The sequence below is a fragment of the Thalia democratica genome, chromosome 8, assembly GCF_965202585.1.
Source record: "Thalia democratica chromosome 8, ktThaDemo2.hap1.1, whole genome shotgun sequence".
In the NCBI taxonomy this organism is placed as follows: domain Eukaryota; kingdom Metazoa; phylum Chordata; class Thaliacea; order Salpida; family Salpidae; genus Thalia; species Thalia democratica.
In genome coordinates, this window is record NC_139172.1 from 26,246,537 (window position 1) to 26,267,699 (window position 21,163).

A 21,163-nucleotide genomic window follows, 5' to 3' on the forward strand; every position below is an offset into this window, starting at 1 on the left:
AACAATCAGTGTTGTCAAAAAGCCTTGAATTATAGAAAAAATCGATTTTGAAAATTTAGGCTAAAAAAATCTCAATAACTTGAAATTTGAGAATTTTTGACAAAACCTGGAATTTTTAACAACTTTTACATGTGGAGTAATAAAATTTCGATGTAACACAAAAAGTCTATCGTTTAATATTTCTTTATGTTTTTACTTTTTTTTTATGAATACATTTTAAGTAGCGTAACAGTATCTTTTTAATGTTACTATACTGTTTTAGATAGTTTTTCCTTAAACTAAAATTAGACCCAAACATTTGTACTTTAAAGAACCTGGAAGGAGCTTCAGAAAACCTGTAAATTTTTTTTTTATAAAGGTTGAAGATAGCGCAAGTATATTTTGTTTGATATATTTTATGTTAATACAAAACAGCAAAAAAGAAGTTTTTGCAAAACAAATAATAATTTTGGTTTTAAGTATAATGACCAACTATTTTACTTTCTTTTTCTTTAATATCTCTTGTAGGTAAACAAATTTTTATAGTTTCGCAGTGTAACTTTAGTTTATTGTATGTAAAACCTTACACAGAAATTATCATAGTCACTAGTTAGTGCACAGTAATTAAGTAAAGTATTATCTCTTTACAACTTAGGTATCCTATTTAACATGTTGTTTATACCTAAGTTTCTCTTATAGATGTTTTATCACTATGTTATATTTGAATGTACAAAAAACACTTTAAATATCATAGTAGTAAGAAATAAGGCTTGTTTCGTTTTGATTTTGACACATTTTGATTTATATAGAAGTTTTCTGTGCAATTTAAATTAATCTCTATACACACTAATGTACAGAGATTCTTACTTTTGAACCAATTATAAAAATTTAGAAAGTTAGTAAAAACATCTCTAATAAATATTCCCAAGTAAGCAGTATTTGTTGCAGCAGTGGTATCATCTTAAAAGATCGATTAAAGTCTTATTATGATTTATGCGGCTTTATAACCTTCAGAAATTTCCTAAAAACGACTTGTTTGTCATTGAAGAAATAAACAAAATAATTTTTTTAAACTTTTGTTGAAAATGTTTAAGAAATTTAACTGTCCATTCAACCTGACTTATAATAGTAATATCTGCTGTATATATTCATTAAACTGCAAATAAACTTCGTTATTTATTTATTTAGAACAGGGTTTCCAAACAAACAAGCTAGTTTGAAAATTTGAAAAATTTACACTAGGTTAAACCTGTTTTAAACATTTTAAAAAACTCTGGTGTGTGTGCGAAATTTATGTTTCAAATACCTTGAATAAATCTTGGAACTCTCAGAACAGATTTGTGAGTTTAGTGTAGTTTAATAATTGTAATTTTTACTAGTCTATTTACATACTATGTACTTTTTTAAGATGATAATCTTTTTTTTTGGGAATTAAGTTTTTGTTTGTTAAAGCAAGTTTTTAGCTTTTTAAACTGTTAATAAACTTAGGCTGGTTTGATAACCACTTAGACATTTTTGCTTTTAAAGTTGCAGGTATCTAAAAGACTAATTAATTACTAATAAGGAATTTTCTTAAAGTACTAAAACATTACTTATGTTAAAAAAAATTGTTTTAATCTTTTTCACAATACAAATAGGTATTGATTTCATTTAGTTAATTAGTTACATTATTTTAAAACAGGGTTTCCCAAACTCATTTTATAAATCGCCCACTTTTCAGAAATTCGAAAAATAATCGCCCCCCCCACGATTTTACAAAGTAGTTTTTTCTTGAGTAGAAACTTTTGAGCCGAAAAAGTTGTGTTCGAAATGTAATTTAGTCTGGTACTTCTTATGCACGCACTTTTGGGCTGTGTTGAAAGTAATGTACAGGGCTTGAGAAAATAAGTTACATTTGTTTTCTTATAAACCCAGTTAAGTGTATTAAAATACTTAATTACTAAAAAGCCTTGTGTAATCTGTAATTAATCTTGTTTAGATATGAACTGTTTTAAAACTAATGAAACTTTTAGGGTAGTGGTGGACAACTTTTGTAGTCAGCAATTTATATATACTAAAAAATCTTTTCTAGTTTCAACTCGTTTAAAAAATGTAATTGCGGGCTGCATAATTTGAAAAATAACATATAAGAAAATTAAAAAACTCGAGCAAAATTGTAATAAAATGATTTAGTATTATTCTGATCTAGGAAATACTATTGTGAACTGAAAACCAAATTGAAAGTGTATTTCAAAATATTAAGTATCAAAAAACTAAATTTTGATTCTTTTGCACAATTAGTTTCCAAGTTACTTAGCATGTCGATATTTGACTGGATCTTAACCGTACGTTACCCATCTGAAATCTTAATTTAAACCTGACATTATAATAATCTCTCATATAACGAATTTCAGACATTTAGAAGTTAATACTAAGTAACTTGTTTAAGCCGCACAAAGTACTAAAATTATTTTATAAATAGGCATATTCTAAAATTACTATACTAGAGATTAGGAAACTATAAAAAATGAACAGTTTATATTACACATAATAAAATAAATAATAAAACATAATTTATGATCTAGTTTGAGAAAGTTTGACCGACTGGTTGATTATCTCACATGAAAAGTGAACAGCTTCAGTTAATGAAGTAAAGTTATTAATTTTAATGCTAACATATATTATAAGCAAGTTACTTGTAAAGTAAAAAAACTTTATTTTAAACTTTTTAAACTGCATTTTTTGTAATAGAATACCATTAAATAGTATTTGACTTGGAATAACCTTTAGAAAACTAAACCTTAATTTTAACATTTTATTTTTTTTTATATATATTCAAAAAAAAAAATCAAAAGTTTTACAGTTAATTCTGTGTACAGAAAGCAATCGATTAGAAAATCCTTTTAATTAGCTTAAAGTCTTGTTTTGTAACTGCAGCAGTCTTTTTAATGGCTTATTTAATACTGTTTTAAATTTTTTTTTTAGTCATTAGCCTATGATAATTTACCAGAAGAAAATAGTGAAAAACTAAAAGCTAGTGTTGAACTATTAAAATAAACAACACATTCTAATTGCTAATATATTTAAAATTAAGATAAAACAAAAAACACTTGTATTAATAATTTAAAATTCCTTAATGTATGGGTTTTTTAACGATAATAAATCAAGTTAAAAAATAAAATTGAGTTTAAGAATCTTTTAAATGAAAAATTTGAAGTAATTTCAAATAGAGACCTCAAATCTATACTCTTTTAAAACCAAAAAAAAATTAAAATAAAAACTTTAATGGTCATCAAAATTTATTTATTTATACAGATTAAACAAGTAATAACAAAAAAATTCAAACAAACACTTTAATCACTATGCTATAAAAACTTTTAATGTAATGTAAAACGACAAATATAAACTACAAAATTAACCAGGTCAAAATAAAACTAATATCAAATTTAAAACATAAATGATTTAATAAATACAGTAGAATTCCGCTTGAGTTGGCACTTTGAACGAAATCAAAATGTGCAAACTCAAAAATTATTACCTTTTTTTTTACAAAATGATAAATTTAAATATATTATATGCAATAACGTTATGCATAAACATAAAATCAACTAAAACATAAAACAAACATTCATTTAAAAATAGATCTATATAAGATATTAAATATTATGTATTTTTTGTTTTATTAATACTTAGTTAGTAATAGACTTTATTTAAGTTAAATTTTAGAAAATATAAACTTGCACTTTTTTTTTTTGGGTAAAAAGTGCGAACTCAAGAGGAAGTCTACCGTAATTAATATTTATTAGGCATTATGCAAATCTGTTGTAGAAGAAATAACTTAATAAAATTTAATTATAAAAAGACCCCTTAAATACAATACAAACAAGGTTAAATAAAAAGTATTTTGAAAGATTAAATAATACAAAAAAAATTTCATAAAATAATGTCTGCTACTGAAGTCTAATATAATGTGAAGGATGAGGTTCATGACTGCTTGCAAGTTTTTCTTGTCTGATTCTTAATCAGTAATAAAAAGCCTCCTTTACAAATATCTAGATTAGATCTCTTGCTCAAGATGATGATAACTGATCTAAAAGCTTTCTCAACAACATAGCTAGAGGAAAAACTATAAACAACAATCTATATTCCTCTCAAATGATTGGATACTTTTGCCTTAGTTTTTGTTGAGTCCAAAAGCTTTTATTTCGTTCTTTGGAAAAATTCACTTTTAGTTCAAGGTCAGTCACTTTTCAAAATACAATTGGAAATGTCATGAGGTAATATAACTATCACCTCATGATATTTCCAATTGTTTTTTGAAAAGTCACTAAGTTAGAAAAGAAATACAGTTTTACAGGGTTGCCAATTTACCTAGAAACTTAATAATATATAACATAGATTTTTATGAACGATTTATGATCCAAAATAACATATATGTCAGGTTATAAAATGGTTAGAGGGATTCCGATCGTTTATGATCTATGTAATTGTTAAATAAGAAAATATATGAATGAAAATATGTAATTTACTTGAAAGTAGGAGTCATAAGCACTTGACTTTTGTCTCTATATTTTACATAAATAAAATAAAGTTTTTTTGTTTAAGTTTTACCTCAGGGTCAAATATTTAATAGCAAGCTAAGATTAGTAAATAGCAATTAAAAAATTAAAAATTTTATGACAGCCCAAAATTTCCAAATCGCCCCCTTTTCGCCCCCTTACTAATTATCGCCCACCCTTTCGCCCCCTTACTAATTATCGCCCCCCGACTTACTAAAATCGCCCACTTTGGGAAACCCTGTTTTAAAAGAATAAAAACTATTTTAACAGCAAAAACTGTTTTCAACCGTTTATATTTTTTCTAAACAAGAAAAACTGGTAGACAATATAAAAAGATTATAAAAGTGGCTTTTAGAAGTTTTTCACGCTCGGTTTCTATAGAGTGTTAGGTTGGAAGTAATATTTAATAAAAAATATTAAGTTTAACTAAAAAACTGTTTAAGATAGTACAAAATTTGTTAAGGCTTGAATATATAAGTCTATGTAAATTTTGTTCCATTAAATATCTATAACTTAAATAAGCATTCTATGCGTAGCTAAAAGTCATTAAAAATAATTATTTGAATAAAAAATTTTAGTAGTGTGACGAAAACTAAAACTAAAAGATTATTTAAAAATCACTAAAACTAACACTGCAGCCCGCGGAGATTTTCATAACTTGAAATTTGGCCGGCAGGCACCATTTGCCTGCTGACCCCGGGTATACAGTCTAAAAATAGTACCTTTTTTTCTTTTTTGTTAAAACAGTTTTCAAAGTTTGACAAGTTTTTTTACTTGTTATACTCAAGCTTTTTAGGTTTGTAACAGCAAAATTAACTTCGGTTTTAATAAGCATTTTTTAAATAGTTTGAATTTCATGACACTTACTTTAACTCAAGTTCTTCTTTCTTAATTGTTCCAAGTTTAGTTAGTATTTATGTTTTTAGGTATCATAAATAATTCAGTTCATTTAAATGACGTCTTTTTTAGAACAGTAAGGTTTTAAACATTTAAAATTTTGTTTTTTATAAGTTATACTTGGGTTTGTTTTTTTTTTTTCTTTTTATATTGAGCTTAAGAAGATTTTTTAGTTCAAAACACAAATTAAAATTAATAAAACTATACTTTATTTAACTCACTATGTTTTTGCATTATAAAATCATCTTATTTTACAAACACATATAAACCAATAAAACTGGTTGTACTTGAAAATTCATTAACATAAGCAACAAACTTGCATAAAATTTTCATTTTTTTATGTCAAACATTCTCTTAGCAAGATTCTTTTTATTAAAAGTTCAATTATATCATTAAATGAGTTCATGTAAAACAAGATCATTGGTACTTTATTAGTGCAGAAATATAAACTCTTAAAAAAGAGAGATGATGTAAGAAAAAAGTTTAAAAAAATTTTGGTTTTGAGCTTAACTTAATTTACTTAAACTCAGTTAATTTGTGATTCATTTTTTAAATAGTTGATAAGGTGTTTTTATTTTTTGTTTTATCAATACGTTAATATGTTAATAAACATTTATTAGTAAAAGTTTTATTTTCGACAAAGTAATAAAGAAAAGTTTATTTTCAATTATTTATTATTTATTAAAAATTCATTTTTTCTTCATTATCTGTACTTTGTTTTTTTTTTTTGAACAATAAATCTTAAAATGCTCAATATAATATTTATAAAAAAAATCTTATTGAACAGTGATATTTTATTATAAATTTTAAAAAGCATATTTAAAGACCAATAATTACTATTTATACAAATAACTTTAAAAAATCATGTAATTTTATTACAGGATGAATATTTTTAAACTCTACTATAGACTTTTTACAAGCGTGAATTTTACAATAAAGGTGCTTATATATCTCAAAAATAAAATACAACTTGTGTAATTTGAAAATCAAAATAAAATTAAATAAATTGATTTAGAACAATTTAATTATCTATAATGAAACCTAAAACTTAATAAATATACAGTTTTTTTTTTGCAGTATTATTTAAGCTAATAAACCTCGCTTAGTTGTATAAGCATAAGCTTATTTTCACAACTTATATTTCTACTGTAAGTACTAATCACTTCCTGCGTCTATTTAGTTGTAAGTTTTTTTTTTTTTTGAGAAGGAATTAAGCAACTTAAGATGTTTTAAAGCTACTATAAAATTAAGTGCGATATAAAAACTTAACTTTTTACAGTGAAAAAACTATATAAGGTTTTCAGAAAAAAGTTGTATATTAAATAGGTTTTGCATCGAAAACTTATTTTATTTTAGTTTGTGTGATAGATTTTAATATCAAAAGACAACTACCTTTTTTTTACAATTAGAAAAACTTGTATTTACTGTTACAAAATTTTAAAAGTTATACAAAGTTATAGAACTTAAAACTTTTTCCAAATATTGTTTTAAGTATGTACAATTGTTTTAGTTTGCAAAATTTAAACTGGTTTTAAAACAGAAAACTTAACAATATATTTAACTAATTGAAATACTTATTCAAGTGTTTAAATTTACTATGGAACTACGTTATATAGCTATCCAACGTAATTATTTTAAGATATTTGGCTGTTTTAATAAACTAATAGTTATTAGTCAGAAAGTTTTGATAAGTTAAACTTTAATAAAGTATTAAGAGTTCTTCGGTAGTTAAAATTTCAAATTTATTTAAGAGTTGGACAGCTTTTTATTGATATTTTAACAAATAAAAATAATAAATTACATACTACTTACAGAGTTTTCAACAAGTGTGTATAGATTGAAAACCAAATGAGCCGCAACGCTGAAAAGGAGATTCTGTCGTTTACCGCGGTATTTTTCGGTTTTGTCTTCTTTGTATTCGGCCAATGGACGTCGAGCATGGTGAGCGTTACATCGCTGTCGTATGTGAAAGACTGGAGCGAGCTGAAGATACCTGAACAAATTTACAATAAAAAATATATTTGGGATGAAGACGCAGTACTTATTGAAAAACTGACTAGAACGTTTGTTTATCTATAAATTGTGTATAATTTTAATAAGTTATTCAAAGCTAAAAAAACTAAATAACAACTTTTTTTTTCTATAACGTAATACAATCATAAAGTAACATAAGTAAATTTAATATAACTTTTAGATAACTTTTTTTAAGTAACTTAAAAAAATGTAACTTTATTTTGATAATCATTTAAAAGATAAAAATAAAATTAATATACTTTTCTACTTATACTATGGCGTTTTGTGTACATATGTTTGAAATAATTTTTCTTTAGTTTGACTTAAATTAGTTTAAGTATAACAAAATTTCAATTTTTTCTAATTCTTATTAACAAAACACCGTTATAAAATTGCAGAACTGGATTTGGAATCTTCACAGGAAATAAAACTGTAGGTTAGTGAAGTTATATTCACATAGCTAGTTTTAAAAATTTATAAATATTTTACAGTTTTTTAGCAATTAATTTTGGATTAAAGTATTATTTATAGTTTGTTTATTTGTAGCTGTATAATATTTTATTGAGATCATTTCCGGCAACATAAAAAGTGTTTTTATGTTGATTAAACAAAGGTTTTAAGTAAAATTTTTATTGTGATTAAGTTTATATATAAATTGATATACATAATATTTAGAAACAATTATGTTTAAGGCCAAACGTAAAGAATAGTATATAAAAGATTTTTTTTTTAGTTTTATTAAAGTAAAGATGAAAGACTCAATTTATAATAAACAAAAAGTAGTTTAAAAAATAAACCAACAGTAGACAAGTTTTCGTTGCCAATAATCAAGCAGTGGAGAAAGCTGTCGCCCAACCAACAAAACAAGAAGCGCGTCAATCAGAACGAGCAGTTTTTCAACGAATACCTCGTTTCGGTCAGCGCTACTTGCAGCTACATCGTCAACGCGTTCTCATTGGTGGCCTGCATCACCATGCTGGTCAACTTGGGGATGGGAGGAAGCAGAAAAGTGATTCTGATAAATATTTTCGCCACCATCGCAGCAGGTTTGTGGAAAAGTAAAGTGTTTGGTAAACTTGGTAATAATTAGAAAAAATACTATTATTTAAATATTCTCTGAGAATTGATAATAAATATATATTTCTTTGCGGCAATATTAATTAAACTTGGTATAGTAGTTTTCGATGCTTCATAAATTAAGTAGAGCAAACCATATAGTTTGATGACTAGACATTTAACTTGCAAAGTACATGGAACAGTGTTTGTTTTTATTTGAAATATATAAAACTTAATTTCTTCTTCTAGAAATAAAGTTGTAACTAGAATCGTAATTAAAGTATTAGAACTTATACCTAATTTACTTTTAGCTAGGTAGTAAATATTTAAATTTGGAAAACATGTTTGTACTATTTGTTTGTAAACGTCAACGTTTATTAGTTTGAAATAACAAACCTCGCAATAAAAACAAATCGGCTTTACTTGCAAGATGTTGCGTTTTACATATAAAACATATTAAAATAATTTAGTTTAAGTTAATAAATTATAACAACGAGCACTTTAAACTTTTGTAAATAAAGTTATGTTTGTTTCTGATGTTTAGCTTTGAAGTTTTTGCGAACAAAGTAAATCAAACCAGACTAATAAATCTGTGTATATTGAAGTAAACAAAATAACAATTCAATAAAAAATAGTTCAAAACGTTAATTAATAATTTTTACAATACGTTATTATATGCTAATTAGGTAAAGTTTGAACTTTATTTATTTTTGATTATTAATCTTCTGGGAAATGTTATTGTTTCTTCAAACGCACTTTTATTGTACTTTAAAAAATTAAATGTGATTACAAATCAACTTACTTGCAGAATGTTTTAATTGAATGGTTTAGTTAAAATTTATGATCTAAAATATTAACAAGTTTTAAAAAAGTGTAAATAAAAAACGTTAGACTAAATGAAAGCTATAAAAAGATAGTTTAAATAAGTTTAAAGTTTGTTTGTTATGAAAAACATGTTGCTTATAAATATTTTGTTATATCCTTTGGGAAGTAATAAAGAATTTCCAACCGTATTTTTTGTAAGCTTACCATTTTTCGTATAACTGGTTTACACTAAACAATGCTACTTACTATAAATTTAAGAAAGATTGACATAAAAAGAGAGTTAAAAAAAAGTTGGTATGAAATTATATCGTGTAAAGGTGATAGTGATTTAAAGTATAGAAGTAATTAAAACATTAAGCGTGTTTAGTTTTAGAGAAACTATACTTTTGTTTTAGCTTATTTTAGCGAATGAACTTTTTTTAGTATAAAACAGTTTTTAATTTAAGTTAACAAACATACTGGTGTTTTTTGAATACTTTTAGGAAGAAACATTAGATTTAAAACTAAAACTTAAAACTTAATCTCTTTTCCAACATAAACTGCAACAAACTTTTTTTTTAAACATCATGTAAACAATTACTTTCTAGAAATGTGTATAAGTACCTATTTGAACTTTAAATTTACTTGTCTTGCATATAAAAGACTGATTTAAATACGATGGTTTGTTTTTATAAGTATGTTACTATCAAAACATATGTAAAATTATTTTTACTTAAGTGGTATAAGTACTTCAACGGTAGTATGTAGTTAAATAGTTTCTTAAATTGTTTTAAGTTTGTACCGATGAGAAAGTTTTGAAATTAATTTGTTTTAAACAGTTGTTGTTTGCAAGTGTTTTAAGTTTTGAAATAGATGTTTTATTCTACATAAGCTTTTTCTTTGTGCAAATAAACTATTTATGCTAGCTAGTATATATTTTAATCCTATACCTTTTCAAAAAATTTAATACGACGGAACAATGTTAATGAAAAAATATTTTTAAATATATTTAGCTCTACATTTGACAATTGCTTTTTAAGTTTTACCATTTTTTTTTAATTTATAAAACTATAAAAGATTTTGTTTTTATTTTAAAAGCCTAATCATTTATAAGAGTAAAATAAGAATTAAGACTTTAAATATAAGCTTAATTCAACTGTGTTTAAACTTTTACCTAAACCAGGGTTTTTCAACTTTTATAAGAAATAGGCAGGATTTTTAGACAACAAGTGATTTGCAGGCTGCCGTAACTTTTAAATATTGTACTAAAAGAAACTTTTTTTATAAAAATGCTAAAAAAAACTTTTCAAGCTTTTATATTTACTAAGGTAATAATTTAAACAAACTTATTTTCAAATAAAGTATACATCGGAACGGAACCGAAACCTTAGTTTGCCCACTAATGCTTTAAATAAAAGCTAACACTTTAGATCAAAGTTTTAACTTACAGTAGCGAAGCGTGGTCTTTTTTAGGGGGTGTTGCAGATTGAATTTTTCATGTAAAAAAATCCCCTAATTTTGACATTTAGATCGAAATCTTATAGGTTTTATAAAGGAATCGGCAACTTTTCAAACCAAATAGTCTTTAACATATCAGTTTAAATAAGCTTTTATTCGAACATAAACAATAATATACTTGCAAAATATATCTCATACCTTTATATATCATCACACTTTTTTGAAAACTATAGCTACTTTAAAAAAAAATAAAGTTTTATAAAAATGTTTCCGTATTTGCACAATTATAAACTTACCAGCTTAAAATTAACACTTAATTAATAATGAACAACAATTTTTACATGCAAAAACTTAGGACAAGTTAAACAATGACAAGGTTATTAAAATCTACTAACAAAAAAACAGCTATTTTTTAGAATAAATACAAAATAAAAATTAAAGTTTATTCAGATTAGCGTAAACGTTGTAAAATAACTAACATTTAATAATTTCTATTAATAAAATATTTTTTTAATGTAATACTAACATAAACATCTAAATATTTTTGAAATTAACAAAATACTAAACAGCAAAGTTTAGTCTAACGTAGCTTTCAATATACGTAATAATAAGTAAATCAAAACTTATGTAAAATTTTATAGTTGCAAACTAAAAAAACTAAAAGTTTTAAAATAATCTACAAACTTTAATATCTTATAGAAAACAATTAAGTCTATAAAATAAGATGGAATGTAATAGTTTGAAAAATAAACAATTATACTAAATAAACTAAATAAAAAAATCAAAAAAGGTAAAATAAAACGAAAACTTTTTACTAGATGTAACAAAAGCTCAAGGGTTCCACCCCACGTGACGCCCACGTGACGATAGTAAGAAATTACTATAAGATCACTTAACTTTAGCTATAAGGTTTTAACTTTTTTGAACGAAAAAGACTTGATTTTACTTTAATATATTTTCACTTATTTTTAGTCAAACTAACCAAAACAAAAACCATGTGCAGGTTTAGTCAACTTCGGGTTGATAGTTTTGGTGAAGTGTTGGCCGACCAGTTTCCTCCAATCGCTGCACGATGACATTCAAACCGGAAGTAACCAGCACGTTAGCGGATATCAGAACGGAATGTCCTTCTTTTTGATCATTTTCAGCTTCCTATGCTTTTGCACTGCCACTTGCTTGTCGATTTGTGCCAGGAAAAAGTATTCCTACTATTATTCAGCAAAACAATTTGTGGAGTTTGAGTAGTTTAGGATTGTTATTTGTTGCATGTTAACTAATGTCAGTCATTTTTTTTTTAAGATTTTTTAATACACTGAAGTCATACAGTTTTAATAAAAAATGTTGGACTTAACCTAGTTTACTTTACAATTGCTGCTTATGTTTAAAGAAAACCGATTTGATTTAGAGAAATTGTTTTTATTTTTTGATTCTAGCTACTCTTCTTTTTACTTTTATTTTACTGTTCATACAATTAGACTAAATTTTTTATTGCTGTTAGTGGGTTCACAAAATTATTTAATTTAAAACTAATAAAACAATATGATTTAAAGATACTACTGGAAATATTTTTTAGATTTATGTAAAATGAATTGAAACATTTTTACTGTTAATTTCAAAAATTTTTAGTATTTGAACAATATTTAAAGAGTTTTACAAAAGTTTTGAAGTAATTATTGACTAACAACTCTTTTAGGAGAAATAAACACTAAATGATAAAAAAATATGTTCATGTTTTATCATGCTAAAAACATATGCGCGGCATAAAATTTAGAAAGTTATACTGATTGAAGGAAATTTTGCAAAACATATGTAAAATATTTTAGTGAATAAATAGATTTCTATCAAACTTTTGTATACAGCTTAAAAGTTTTAGCTATCAAGTATAATAGTTTTAAATTTTGATAGAATTTTGTTTGTTTTAAAGTTTTGTTAAGGTTGCTCTAAATATTATTTAAAGTCTAAATATTTATTAATGATAAAAAGAGTTTAATAAACTACATAAAATTTAACATTTTGTTATACTAAATAAGTAGGAAAATAATTAAGTCATTACCATAAATAACTATTCGATTGAACAAAAGTTAGTTAAAATTATGTTATCAAAAACTGTAAAACCGTTTAAATTTTTCCTTAGCATTAATTCCGCATAATTAAGTTATAAAGATAAGGGTGGCATTTTTATTACACTACTTATTTCCAACTAAAAAAGGTTTTGTATAGAAGTATAAAAATTTTTAAAACAAAGTTTTACTATGACTTTGTAAAAAACTAAAAATATTTTTATATAAACTATTTGCTAATACCAGTTACTCACTACAGATGTATAAAAAACAATTTATAATTTTTTATAGTAAAAGAATGTATTTAAAACGAAACCCAAGCATTTAAGTGTGGCTTCATTAAAAGAAACTAATTACAAATTATTGATACAAGTTTTACATGTACAAATTTTCTTACGTCTCAATAAAATAAAAAGAAATACGCGGACCATTGCCGATAGTTGGCTTGTAGTCAGAACTAACAGTTTGGTAAACTACTAACCGCGAACAATACCTTGCCCCTTCAGCAAGTGATGTACGGCCCGAAACTATTTATTATTTTATTTTAATTACTAAAACAACCTTTAATTTTCTCATCAACTAAATAAAAAGTAAGCATTACTGCTTAATTTATGAAATATTTTCTAATAAATATTCCTTACCGTATCTCATAGAAATTTACCAAAACACACCATTCTACACTTTGTTTTTTCATTTAAACTCTATTGTCGTATTCTGCTTTTAATGATGTTAAACAAAGTTATATTTATATTTAAACTGTTATTTTATCTTACGTCAAATAAAAAATCTGGTTTTGAAAGTTTTTTTTTAGAAATTAACAAATAAAAAGTAAATGTAAACTAAACTAACTTAAACTGAAATAAATTTTATGTTAAATGAGTAGTCTTTCAGTTGTTTGTTCTTATAACTTTTTAAACAAAAACAATAGATTTAACAGTAAAAATTTAACACAGCAAAACTTCGAAGCAACTTGATGAAGTTATTGTTGAGTATGTAGGTATTTTGTGTTTTACTTAATCAAATAATGGTTTATAACAAGTTATTATCAAGCTGTAACCTTTAAATGAATGTAACTTAAGTTAAGAAATAGTTGGCTATGTTTCTTTAAAGGTCTATACTTGCTAATACTGGTTTATGTTTTTTAATTTGATATAAATGATTCGTTTTTGATACTATTTGAATACTAAAAAAATATCAAACACTTAATTTAAGATGCAAATAGTTTTACTTTTATTAAACAATTTAGTAATTAAATTTAGCTCTATTTTGCATACTAATAGATCACACTTATTTTGCATACTGTGAACACATTCTTAAAAATATATAGTTTATTAAAACTGAGAAGTACAAAAATCGCCAACTGATATCCACATTGTTATTAACTTAAAATACTTACTGTACATATCATCAATTGAATATGAAAAAAATCGTTACTTAGACAACCTAAGTACTTTGACTGAACAAAATAGATTCGTTCCGTTGTTAACTCCACATTTGAACAGATTCAATTCGTCGGCTAAAACTTTATCCGCTGACAACAAACTCAAACATTTCACCGGCAGCTTCGTTTTGAGGCTAATATCTTTCTTGACATCGACAATCGACCGCATCTTGTGCGATTTGAACCTGAGAACGGCCTTTTCGACGCGATCGTCACTAAAATGAACGTAGAAGTAGGCCCAAGAAGAATAATCCCCGAATGTGAGAACGCAGTTGACCTGCTTGTTGAGCACGTGATCCTTGAACGTGAAGTCGTCCGCGTACACGCTCAGCTGTGCCGACAGGTGGGCAGGAACCTCAGGGAAATCGTGCAAACGCTGCATTTTCACAGGAACGCCAATCTCATCGCTAATAAGCTGTTTTAATTGGAGCGCAGTTGTGGGCAGTTTGGTGTTTATTGAATGCTCTTTTCCTTCCAAGTGCACGAATGCTTGCATTTTATAAACCGATGAAAGCTGGAAAGTGTTTCTACAAATATAAACCCTGATTAATATATTTAATTATACTCAAGTTGACTTTGTATGTTTGTTAATAAAAAACCTTCATTCAAGTTAAAAATGATACAAGTTTAATAGTTAACTCCTTTAAAATTTGCTAATTAAAACTAAGTACATATCATAAAAATTTATCTTAAGCCAACTTAAATTATCTAAATTCTTCAAAACAAATACTTTTTCTTAATTTTTATCACTAGACCTACCCTTAGTTACTAACTATTGGTTGTTCTTCAAATGAAATATTTTAGTTGTGTTGTAAATACTTACAAAAACGTATGTAAGCTAAATTTAATTAAACTGTTTTAACATTAAGAGTATATTTTGAATACATAATGTAAGCTAAAGTATTTAGCTGTATACTGTATTTTACTTTCCTAAAAGATGGTGTGCAATTATTAAGAAAATTTTATAAAATCCTTTACCTTCGACAATAAAAAGACAAACTTAAGCTTATGGGTAAGAACCTAATATGCACAAAGAGGTACTTTTGCACGGGTTAAACTTTTTTTTTTTTTTATTAACACTATTACCCCTAATCCTTACCCTCGGTCGGTATTTTTTTTACAATCTTTTTAATTTTATTTATGTTTTTTCATCTCGTGCAAAAATTACCCTTCGTGCAAAAGTAACCCTCCACGCAAAAGTGACTTCGTGCATATTAGACCCGTTCCAAAAGCTTATAAAACTAGCAGCTGTTCTATACTGATTAGTTAGAAGCTACAAGAACTAATTTGGTTTTTAACATGATTGGATGTTCAAGTTGTTCTTAACAAAATATTTGTTTATGTGAAATTTAATGAATAATAATGAAAATAATTCTTAAAGTTTTTAAGCTTGTACATTGCATATTTTCGATGCAAAAAGATTAAAATTGGTTTTCCAAGGCATAAAACGATAAAAAGTTAAACTATTGAATGTTTTAATTTTAGATTGATAGATTTACTTTAGCAAAATTTTAGTGTCATTTGCCTTCTAAATAGTTATATAATAATGTTATATTAAACTCTACTTTTAGAATAACATTTTAGTTTTTTCTTGTCAATATTAAAGGACAAAAAAAAACTTAAGGTCTTCTAAATAAAACCACTTAATTTAAAACGACTAACGTAACCATTTATCAAAGTTATGACATAAATTAAAGTAACTTTTTTGAACATTTTAATCCTATAAATAAATATATGATAGAAGTCACATTGTTCTATAAGCATACCTTGTTTTAAATCTTTACACAAAAAAAATACTTATATTTAGCAAGATTATAATTTTGTGTAAATTAATTAAAAACACTTTTTTAGAAATTACGTCTAGGTTTTTTAAAATCCAAGCTTTTTTTTTCTTATAGTATAAAGTTAAGTTTAAAATGCATTAATTCATGTTAACAAAATAACTAATATTAATATAAAATAACTAAAATAATAGTATATCGCTGTTTTTAATTTATTTGATTTCCTCACACCTTTGGTTTTTACGGTAAACAAAAAATTTATAAATAAAGCTTTTGAAGTGCTTATCGTAACATTGTTTTAAAGTCATAGCAGTGATATAACATAAATAGTCGTAACCCCTAGTTACAATTTAAAACTAGATTTTTTAATCGTTTTTCAACAATTACCGAATTTTCTGTAAGCTTATGCTAAATAAACAGTTTCAAAATAATTGTACAAATTAAAATCATATTTTAAATTGACAAAAAACAAATATAGATAGATATCTAACACTAGTAATCCATTAAGAATAAATAGCTTAAACAGTAATTTGTTTATTAAAGTTTACCATATAATTTGAAGAATTGCTACAAATTAGTATATCAAAAGCTTATATGTTGATACCAATCGCTTTTATTTGATGATATTATATAAATCAAGATTAGTTTTTTCCAATACTATTTACTTCATACTTCCCTTACAAAGTATATTGTTTTTTTTTTAAGTTTTATAACTATGTTTTTTTAATGTCAAGTTTAAACGAAATTTTAAAACCATTTTAAAAATTAGATAAAAAATAATAAAATAAGATACTTTTTCAAACAGTATTAGTTATAACTGTAGTTAGGCTTGTTAAATATGTATATGCATATACTCGATGACCAAAAGGTCTTTCTCCACACCAATCCACTGACCTAAGATGTGAGCGTTCGTATTTGTCTTTGTTTCTATACAAATAACTTTTTGTCAATTTATATATTGAAGTAGATAATAAACTAACATTAATTATAAAAAATTACATTGTTATAATAGTTAAGTTTAATTTTTCTGGTTATGAAGACAACCTGTTAAACTTTACTGTAAGTTTACAATTAAGCTACATAGATCTTAACTAAAGCATTTTTCAACTTATACAAACCAATATACAGTAAAAGAAAAACATTTAAAATTAGTAAACAGACAATTTGCCAAACTACAGTTATAACTAATATTATGTTAAAAAGTATATAGTGTTTTCTTAGTTTTAGATTTATTTAAACTTTTCAAAGATTAAAAACTGTAAAGTACAATGAAGGTAATCAACCAATTTGTAAAAGTATAAACAGTTATTTGATAAGTGTTACATAACTACTTTTTTTTTTTGCATTTCCAAATTTAATATTTTTCGCAGTAAGTAGAAAGGAGGCGCAGGTAGTAAATATTAATGTTTTGCCGAAATTCAATTCTTCTTAAATTAAGTAATTAGTTTTTTGTGGATTTATACATTTTTATATATAATTTGTTATGAAGAAAATGTTTGCGGTAAAACATGTTTTTACAAAAATAAAGAAGTTTCAAGGATCATTGAGAAATATTTACCATTTTTTCTTTAAAATAATTGGTGGTAGTTTTAAAGTATTCTTTATTAATTTCATGATGTTTTAAAACTGACATTGATTAAATAAACGTGAACTTTTAAAACAAAAACAAGAACTTTTAAAACTTAAACTAAATAAGTAAAAAAAACATTTATAACACGATTTTAAGAATTTTTGTGAGAGTTGATACTCATAAATGCAAAACAACATCAAAGGCTTTTTATGTTTTTAATACTGTGTGCTATTACCTAAACTACAAAATATGTTGGTTAATAGCAATAAAAGGGTTATTCTCAAGCATCTGTAAAAATATAAAAAAAAACCATAGCATTTCGTAAAGATCATTTTTGCCAAAAAAATGTTTGTTAATGATTACGAAAAGTTTTTTATCATAGATTATTTAAATGCTAAAAGTTGTAGCTCACAATTATAAATAACAGTTTTAAATCTATGTTATCCAGAAGTTACATTGGTACATATGTACATATATATCCTCCGCCAGCCAGTTTCTGCCGCCTCAACACCTCCTTGCTTGCGATCTTCATTGGAAATTTAAAATCTTCCCAATGAAGAGTCGCTCCGACGTCACCTTTCAGCAGGAACGACGACTAGAGCAAGACGTGCAGTTGGTTCAGGCGCGTCCAATCTAAAGTCTTCCTGTTTCGCTGCGCCGAGCTCGCGTCCAGACGGTAGAAGCTGAGGTTGTTAACAAGGCGCCAAAGTACCTGCAAGTTGATAGGTCGATAAAAAAACAGTTATTTTTAACACTAGTCTTCTATTATACTTAATTAAAAAAAAAAGAAAAGTTTTTCAATTAAAAACAAAAATACTTCAACAGATTTTCATCAGTATGATACAGTTGTAATAAAAAAAGGGAAATTTTTAAACTTAAAAAGCTTTATAATTACATCAGAAATTAAACAATCAAGCAAAAAACAAAAAGTAATAAAAAATTTATAAAAAACATAATTAACTACCAGATGAGAGTAAATAATTCCTAACTTAAAATAGCTTAACTAAACAAGGATAGTGAATGATCGAAGTTTTTCTACTCACATAACTTTTTTGTTTGTTTAAATTATATGTCTGTAGATGGCTTCAATTTTGATTAGGTCAAAAATATTGTTACACTTCTTAATATTTTAAATCTCATTTCATTATAACTTATTCCACATATTAGATTTTTGAATAAATGTTCGGATATTGATGATCTATTTATAGCATTTGAAGTTACTATACTGATTGTCTTTGGCTAATTTTTGTGAAGTTAGCTTATACACTTTGGAACGTGCTCTTTTATTTTAGTTTCAAGATGTATATAATTTTGACAAAAAAATTGATTGATGTTTAATTTTATAGAGTATTCTTTGAATTAATTTAATTTAATTACAGAGTTAAATATTTAATTTTATACAGATACGATAGATTGTTTTAGTTTTGTGAAATAAGGAAAACTTACTTAGTGGTAGCTTGTGGAATAAGTTGAGGATTAAAGCAAAGTTGAATTATATTATTTTACAGACAATTAAAAATAAACTCATTGAAAAAATTATCTCTTCCTGCGTTGAAAGCTATTGAAATATTATTAGTTTAATAATTAAAACCAAACAGCAGTAACTTGAACAAGAAAGCTTAAAGATTGTTGGAAAAACAAAGTTTTCAGAGAACTTTCTTTTCTTTTAAGTTTGAACCTTACCTTTTGGTCCTTTATGTTTCGAAGACTATTATGATTTTTATCAAATTAAAATAGAAGTCTATAAAATATGATCAGATCGTAATAGTTTGTAAAAATCAAAATGGTCTCCTACCCCTAATCCTTTCATACTTCTGAATATATGTGAAAGCAATTTAATTCATTGTAAAAGGTTTATAATATTCTACATCAATTTTAGAATTAAAGTAGCTTCAAAATACTTGAATTAAGAAAAAATGTTTATCATAAATCTTAAGATTTTTGATAACTTCATCTGATTCAATGTAGGTAGTTAAAGAAAAATGACTCAAAAAATGTTATATCGCAGACTATTAAAATTAAAAAAATGTCTTATCATGTGAGAAGAGAAATAAACTAACTCATAAAACAATTAATTCGTTATGAATTTAAAATTTGCTTTTAGAAGTTATCACATACAATTCAAAATATACACATTATTATGGTTGTGCTCATAATTAAGCTAATTTAATATATAAAATAAACTTCGTTATACCTCTTTTAATAGAATTGGAGTCCAAATGTGTACATACAGTAAAATAATGTTTTTTAATCTTCAACTATGATCCAAATTGAGAGTTTGCTGAGATTAAAAACTTGGTTTCAAACCATATTACTAACAAAGTTTAATTATTTTCTAAACTAATTTTATACTAAGAGTTTTTGTTCAAAAATAATAATTGTTCTTACATTTTTTCTTCATTTTATTTTCTAATTTTGGTAGTTATTAAAACTGTATTTATACTTTAGCTAAAGTTAATATAGTAATTATATAAATAAACTGTGATTTAGAAACAATTTTAGTTTTAATACTATCAAAAAATAACCTTATCAGATTTGACAGAAGCATCCTTTGAAAAAAAACTGTTATAGAGCAGAGAAGAACAACATCATCTTCATTTCTGTTTAAATTTTAAATATTACTTTAAATATGTTTTTTAAATATAATCAGTACATTCTTTTATTTAAGAATTTTAAATCTTGAACATAGTTAATTAAACTTTATATATTGAATTGATTTTATTATAAAACAAGTTTACAAGTATATATTTGAAAATACTTGCAAGAGAAAAAATCAAAAAAAAGTTGTCCATCAACTTCAAATTAAAAAAAAAACTATAATCACAGACAGGGTTGCAATTAATTGAAGTCAAAACAAATTTGAGTCACAATGAGTTTGCCAACAAATATAAATAATAAAAACCTTTAAAAGTATTGACGGCAAATATTGGATACTTTTTTGAATAACTGGGCTTTAATGTTACTCAATAAACACTAATATTAGAAGTTTAATTAGTTTTAAGTAGGGTTGGGCAATGAATGGCATGGCTAATAGAATTTTCTGGCCTGTATTGTTCTGCTTGCAAATAACTTGTGCAACACAAACAAAATTAGTTTTTAAATAACAACTTTTTTCAAATATGATATCAATTGAATTTTTAATACAGTAGATTATTTCATTACATTACGATTTTAAAATTTTTCCAAGTACTTTTATAGTACAGCTTTTCAAAAAAAAGTCTGAAAGTATTTTCTAACAATTCTGGCAAACAAACAAACTTTTATGGTTATTATAGTATAACTAGCTCACCAACTAGAACAGTTTTTCCACCCCTAGTTTCAAGTACAACAACATGTTTTACAGAAAAATTATTAATACTATTAAATTTTAAACCTAAACTAGCTCGAAAGATACAAAACTAGCATGACTCAGCCAGATAATGAAAAAATTCACTAAAAGTTTAAACTATCTTGATAGCTTGTGATGATATGATCAAGCAGAAGCTTTTAGTCTTCACCAGCGTAAAATGTAATTATTAAATAGATAAAAACTATCAAATATATAAAACTACTAACTCATGAGTAGC